Source organism: Pseudopipra pipra, chromosome W (genome assembly GCF_036250125.1).
Source record: "Pseudopipra pipra isolate bDixPip1 chromosome W, bDixPip1.hap1, whole genome shotgun sequence".
Classification (NCBI taxonomy): Eukaryota; Metazoa; Chordata; class Aves; order Passeriformes; family Pipridae; genus Pseudopipra; species Pseudopipra pipra.
This window is the reverse complement of record NC_087580.1, coordinates 25628481-25635589: the sequence shown is the minus strand read 5'-3', so window position 1 is coordinate 25635589 and position 7109 is coordinate 25628481. Positions and strand designations below refer to the sequence as shown.

Sequence of the window (7109 nt, the reverse complement as noted above, 5' to 3'; positions counted from 1 at the left end):
GGCCATTCTGATTCTTTGTAATTCTGATCCAATCTCAGCCTTGGGTAATGACAACAGTTTCAGTTTAGAGAAATTAGAGAGGTGTGAGTGAACCACTTTTGTCCCCAAGGTTTTAATGATGGCAAATCAAATCTATTGATTTATTTAGGGTTCTAAATGACCAGACAAAAAATCTTCATCAGAATTATTTACTGCACAATACAAACACTAAAACTACCAGGAGTACAGGATAAGATAGGACAGTGCTCTACACTAAAGCAATTGTTGAAGCAATTCTGCTCCAGCTGGCACAAAAGCAATAATTCTTAATTAGAGATGGATGGAAATCCCCCAGACCAACGCTCGTGGGGAGATCTCTGCTCTCAACCTCCAGAACTGACCTTGGGGGGTCCCCAGCCAAGGCAGGAATCTCGACACACCCCACAAGAAAGGTTCTGTTGGAAGAAGCTGCCCCTGTGAAAGGGGACTGGCCCTTTGTGGTGGAAAGGGATGGACTGACAGTCACTGGACTCCAGGGGTTGCCTCCCCATCAGGGGCTTCATTTGGGGTGGAAGCAGCGGCCGAAGCTCTTCCCGCAGTCGGGGCACTGGTAGGGCTTCCCTTACTGGTGGGTCCGTTGGTGTTTGGTCAAGACACCGATCTGGGTGAATCTCTTCCCACACTCCCCACACTTGTAGGGCCTCTCCCCGGTGTGGATGCGCCGGTGGGTGACAAGATGGGATTTCTCCTTGAACCGTTTCCCGCAGTCGGTGCAGCAGAAGGGCCTCTCATCCGTGTGCGTCCGCTCATGCGTGTAGAGATTCCCCCTGGTTGGAAACCTCTTCCCACATTCCAAGCACTTGTAGGGCCGTTCCCCAGTGTGGATGCGATGGTGTTTGCGGAGGGTGGAGCTGTGACTGAAGCTCTTCCCACATTCCCTACACGTGTAAGGACATTCTCCAGTGTGGATGTGCTGGTGGGAACGAAGGTGAAAGCTCCGGTTGAAGCTCTTCCCACATTCCTCACATGTGTACGGCCGTTCCCCACTGTGGATGCGCTGGTGGGTGCGGAGGTGGTACCTCCGGCTGAAGCTCTTCCCACATTCCTCACACTTGTAGGGCCGTTCCCCACTGTGGATGCGCTGGTGGGTGCGGAGGTGGTAGTTCTGGCTGAAGCTCTTCCCACATTCTCCACACGTGTAGGGACGTGCCCCAGTGTGCATGTCCTGGTGTCGGAGCACGTGAGAGCTCTGACTGAAGCTCTTCCCACATTCCAGGCATCTGAAGGGCTTCTCCCTGCTGGGAGGCTGATCAGGGACCACCAGCTCAGAGCTCCACCTCAAGCTCTGGTTGCCTTCCTGGCACAGGCTGGCTCTTTCCTCCTCAGAGCACCCTGGGATGGCTTTGGAGCCCCTCCTGTGGGGGGATCTCCGGCCCTTTTCCTCCCCGCTGCCTTCCTGCGCCGGGGAGCCCTTCAAAACTGCCTCTCCCACCAGGGTCTCACGGGGGGATTTGTCCTCCGGGCTCTCCGTCCTCAGCTCGGGGCCTGGGGCAGGAAGCAAGAAGGACAGGGAGGGGATTTGCCTCCGGCCCACAGGGAAGGCCAAGGACATCCCCCCAACTCCGGCCCCGGCAGGACGGCGGCGCCAGCGGGGTTGTCCTGCAGCCGGGGCCATGCTCGGCTGACAGAGCCAGCACAACACCCGCCCAAAGGGACACTGACTTCCTCCTCACCTGCCTGGGGGGCCCAAGGCATCTTCCTCTTCCTCGCAGCCTCCTCCTCCATCCGCCCAAGCTTTGGGAAGGACAAATCCTGATGGGGGGGAAAACAAGGGCTGAGCACGTTGGCTTGGGGGTTCCTCCTAGAACTCACTGGGCGTCTTGTGTCCATAAAACCCTCCAAAATACCAAGATTCAGGCAAAAAAAACCCCAGAAATAGCAAGAAGACACTCGCCCCCCCAAACTGCAAAAAGTTACAGTTAAACCAAAAAATACTCCAAACTATGAACATGCAGCCCAAAAAAATTCTCCCAGAAGTTCCCCATCTCTGTTCTCTTCCCTCTGGGGTTCAGAGGGTCACCCCTGACTGACCCTCTGACTCCTCTGTGGTGTTGGGGGTCCCAAGGGTCCCTTCTCCTCTGACTCTCGCCTTTGGGTGCACGTTCCCAGACATTCCTCCTCTTCAGGTTCTCCACTTCGTTGTCCCAGGGATCCCAGGGGTCCCCACTGTCCAGGCTTCCCCTTCTCCGTGTCCCCCATTTCAGGCTCCCAGGGGTCCTGGGGCTCCTCCCTCTCCGTGCTCCCCCCTCCAGGCTGCCAGGGGTCCCCCAGCTCTGCCCTCCACACTCGGCAGCTCCCGGGCTCCACACCCACCCCCAGCACTCCCAGGGGGCCCCAAACCCGCTGTGTCCCCCCCGCCGGCACCGGGCTGACAATGGAGCCGGCGGGGCCTGACCCAGCAACACCAACCCCCATCGCAGGGGGGGACCCACACAAGGGCCAGCTGTGCCCAGGGCAACCAAACAGCCCCACAGGTGGGGGGACACCAGAGGCTGCCCCAGGGCAATGAGAGCAGGGAGCGGATCAGGCTCCCTGACACGTGGGCGGGCTCTGGGTTCAGCCTGACCAGGGGCAGTTTGGCACCAACAGCACGGCCCCGACCGCTGGCTCAGCACAGGGGACCCGAGCTCCCCCCTCTCCAGGCTCTCAGGGCTCTCTAAGCTCCCCCCTCTCTCCAGCCTCCCCCGCTCTCCAGGGAACAAGGTATGGGGACAATAAGGCACCCCCACTGCACATCCACTCCCACTCTCCCTCCCTCCCTCCTCCCCCTACCCCCCTTTCCCACCCCTTCTTCGAGCTGTTCTTCTGTGTGGATGTGCTTGTGCCGGATCAGGTGGGAGCTGTGGCTAAAGCTCTTCCCACACTCCCCACACTTGTAGGGCCTCTCTCCGGTGTGGATGCGCCGGTGGGTGACAAGGTGGGAGTTCTGCTTGAAGCCCTTCCCACAGTCGGTGCAGCGGAAGGGCCTCTCATCTGTGTGCGTCCGCTGGTGCACGACGAGATCTGAGCTGGTCCGACACCTCTTCCCACACTCCCCACACTTGTAGGGCCGTTCTCCAGTGTGGATGCGTTGGTGGGTGCGGAGGGTGGAGCTGTCCCTGAAGCTCTTCCCACATTCCCCACATGAGTAGGGTCGTTCCCCAGTGTGGATGTGCAGGTGGGTGAGGAGGTCGGTGCTCCTCCTGAAGCTTTTCCCACATTCCAAGCACCTGAAGGGCTTCTCCCTGCTGGGAGGCTGATCAGGGACCACCAGCTCAGAGCTCCGCTTCAAGCTCCGGCCGCCTTCCCGGCTGGGTCTTTCCTCCTCAGAGCACCCTGGGCTGGCTTTGGAGCCCCTCCTGCGGGGGGATCTCCGGCCCTTTTCCTCCCCGCTGCCTTCCTGCGCCGGGGAGCCCTTCAAAACGGCCTCTCCCACCCAGGGTCTCACGGGGGGATTTGTCCTCCGGGCTCTCCGTCCTCAGCTCGGGGCCTGGGGCAGGAAGCAAGAAGGACAGGGAGGGGATTTGCCTCCGGCCCACAGGGAAGGCCAAGGACATCCCCCCCAACTCCCGGCCCCAGCAGGACGGCGGCGCCAGCGGGGTTGTCCTGCAGCCGGGGCCATGCTCGGCTGACAGAGCCAGCACAACACCCGCCCAAAGGGACACTGACTTCCTCCTCACCTGCCTGGGGGGCCCAAGGCATCTTCCTTTTCCTCGCAGCCTCCTCCTCCATCTGCCCAAGCTTTGGGAAGGACAAATCCTGATGGGGGGAAAACAAGGGCTGAGCGCATTGGCTTGGGGGTTCCTCCTGCCCAAGTCCATCTCTAGAACTCACCGGGCATCCTGTGATCATAAAAAACTTCCAAAACACCAAGATTCAACCTAGAAAAACCCAAACCACCGAGATTCAGGCAAAAAACCCCTCAGAAACAGAAGGATGAACCCCTCCCCCTAAACTGCAAAAAAGTTAAGATTCAGCCAAAAAATACTCCAAAAATATGAAGATTCAGCTCAGAAAAAGGTGTTTAATTGGGAGGATGAGGGAAGTGAGGTCATTTCATGGGGACTTGATTGAGTTGCTATATGTTAATCAAAAGCTGTATTACTGTAGTGTAACTTAAAACTCTCCAGGGCTGTTCCTCGAGGTTCTCTGGCCCCCTGCCAGTCCAGGGCTGTTTCTCCAAACCACCAAACCACGTGTGCCAAACACCGTGGTTGGTCAGTGCCGACTGGGGGAGCGGGGCACTCGGTGAGGGGATGAGAAAACTGCACCGGGAGCTGGGCTGAAAGAGGCTTCAGCACCACTTCTGATAGGCCCAGGGGCAGCATCTGGCTTCTCCCAAACAGAGAGAGGGCACTTGTTCCTCTGCAGGGAGTCAAAGGCAGGAGGGGTGACTCCTGCTGCATGGATGGAATGGCAGAGGATCCCTTGGGTCCCAAAGATAGATCAGCACTTAGGGATACAAATTTCTCTGGCAAAGTCTGCAGTCAGTCTCCTCTCCTCTGGAGAGGAGATTGTGGCCATGGATGGGATTGCAGAGGCTCCCTCAGGCCCCCAGAAGGAATCAGCAACCAGGAAGAGACACAAAATGCCCTCTAAAGAGTTCGGGGGAAGTGTCCTGTAGGGAGGATAAAGTGTCACCCCACCAGGGTGGGGCTGGCAAGTGGGAGGCTGCTCCAGGGGTCTGCAAGAGGCCTCGTGCTCTGCTTGGCCCCAGCACTGCCTGGTACCAACACCCCCGGCTGCCCCCGGCCCTGGGCAGCTCTGCTGCCACAGGCTGTGCCCTCACCGTGGCCCTGCAATGGCCCTGCCTGTCCCTCACCCGTGGCCCTGCCCGTGGCCCTGTCCCTTGGCTCTCTCTCTGCCAGCTCAGTGTGGGGCACACGGGCTGGGGGTCCCTCCCAAGCCCCCCGGGCAGCCGGCGTTGGCTGGGGGGATGTGAGGGCTGGGCCTGCTCAGCACAGCCCCGGCCTCGTGCCCAGTGCCTCTTTCCTGACCCACACAAGACCTTCCCGGTCCCCCAGGGCTCCCCTGCTGCTGCCTCTGCTCCTGGCCCTGCCTTTGCTGCTCCCTTGGCTGGGGCAGCGGCTGCAGGGGGGGGATGGCAGCAGCTTCAGCTCCACGGCACTTCCTGGGGGGAGCTCAGCCCGGGGGGGACGGGCAGGGACCTGATGGGTATGGACAGGGGCCCACCAGGGACAGCCAGGGCCTGCAGGGGAAGGCACAGGGACAACCTGGCCCCACACACTGCCAGGGCTGTCTCTTTGCTGCTCCTCCTTGCAGGCTCCGTGGCCAGGCACAGTTTGTGTTCCTGGGTGCCCACCATCTCAGCACTTGGAGACGCTCAAATCAGCGCCTGCAGCTCTGCAGCAAAGCCCCAGCTCACCTGGCACACAGGGGATGGACACAGCACCTTCTCGGGGATGGGCATTCACAGATTCTGTCTCCTCCCCTCCACGAGGGTCTTCCCCACCACGGGGCTCTCCTTCCTCAGCAGCACCTCTGCCTTGCACTTATTCTCAGCCTCACCTCAGGGACAGCTCTGGGCTCACCTCCGCGCCACTTCTCAGCCTCACCTCAGGGCCTGGGCTCAAGGACAGGAACCTGCAGGGAGGGGACATCATGTGCAAGCTGAGGGCTGCCTGCTTGCACTGGCCTCTGGGCTTCTTTCTCCTTCTACAACCAGCCCAGAACTCAGCCTGCTTTTCTAACACCACACATTTACAGACTAACCTTGGAGATAGATATGGACAGACATCTCTGTCACCCTGGGGATAGAGCCTCAAGCATGTGCTGACATAGGAATGGCAATCACAGAATCACAGAAGCAATCAGGTTGGAAAAGACCTCCGAGATCATCAAGTCCAACCCTGGATCCAACCCCGCCGTGCTTCCCAGACCATGGCACTGGTGCCACATCCACTCTCACCTTCAACACCTCCAGGGACGCTGACTCCACCCCCTCCCTGCCCAGACCATTCCAAGCCCTGATTACTCTCCCAGGAAAAAAATTGCTTCCCAATATCCAACCTAAACCTCCCCTGGCACAGCTCAAGACCCAGCCCTCTTGTCCTACTGCTGCTTCCTGGCACAACAGCCCCACCCCCACCTGGCTCCAACCTCCTGGCAGGGACTTGCAGACAGTCAGGAGGTCTCCCCTGAGCCTCCTCTTCTCCAGCCTCAACACCCCCAGCTCCCTCAGCCTCTCCTCACACCATCTGTGCTCCAAAGCCCTCCTGCCTTCCAGCACATCAACACACCCCCAGCTTGGGGTCACCTGCACATTTGCTGATGAAATGCCTGGTTCTGCAAGAGCTGGAAACACTCAAGGGGCAGCAGGACCAAGTCAGGGGCCTGAACGGGGGCTTTTCGTTCTGGGAGGGTCCTGGGGGAGCTGGGGAGGGGCTTTGTGGATTGGGGGTACAGACCAGTACAGACCAGTACCTCCTCACTGCTCCCCAGATCTCTCCTGGAGCTGGGCCACCTTGTCGTGGGACACCTGAGCCACCCCCAGTGCCCTCCCAGTACAGCCCAGTGCCCCCAATACAGCCCATTGTGTTCCTGTCCCAGGGTGCCTAGTGATCCTGCTTTGGGGAGGGGTTGGAATGGATTTGAGGGTGGTGCTGGGGGGGATTTGAAGGGATCTGGGGGGTTGGATGGGGATTTGGGGGGGGTTGGGGTGCTTTGGGTGTATTTGGGGGAGTTAAAAAGGGTTTTTGTGGCATTGGGGCATCAAAGGGATCTGTGAGGGGAGGGGATTAAAGGGAAAATGGAGGTTAGGAGACATTTGGGAGGGGTTAATGAGGCCTGGGCGGGCAGAGGAGGGGCTGCACCAAGAGCAGGTGAGTCCTGAGACCCCCCCTGGTGTCCCCAAGACCTTCTTGGTGTCCCCAGTTCCCCCCTTGACACCTCGAGACCCCCCTGGTGTCTCCAATGTTCCCAGGGACTCCCCAGCCCCAACTCCCCCCTTGACACCCCCAATTCCACTGTCCACAAACTTAACCCCACTGTCCCCAAGGCCCATCCCTGATGTCCCCAACCCTCCATCTCACCCCACGAGCCCCCCTGGACCCCCTGACCACAAAAACACC

The 7109-nt window shown here is 59.5% G+C and overlaps 1 pseudogene; it reads right to left on the bottom strand.

Annotated features, from left to right (window-relative positions):
- Positions 1-275: 275 nt before the first annotated feature.
- Positions 276-3859, bottom strand: LOC135404927 (zinc finger protein 665-like; annotated as a pseudogene).
- Between the last annotated feature and the right edge of the window lie 3250 nt (positions 3860-7109).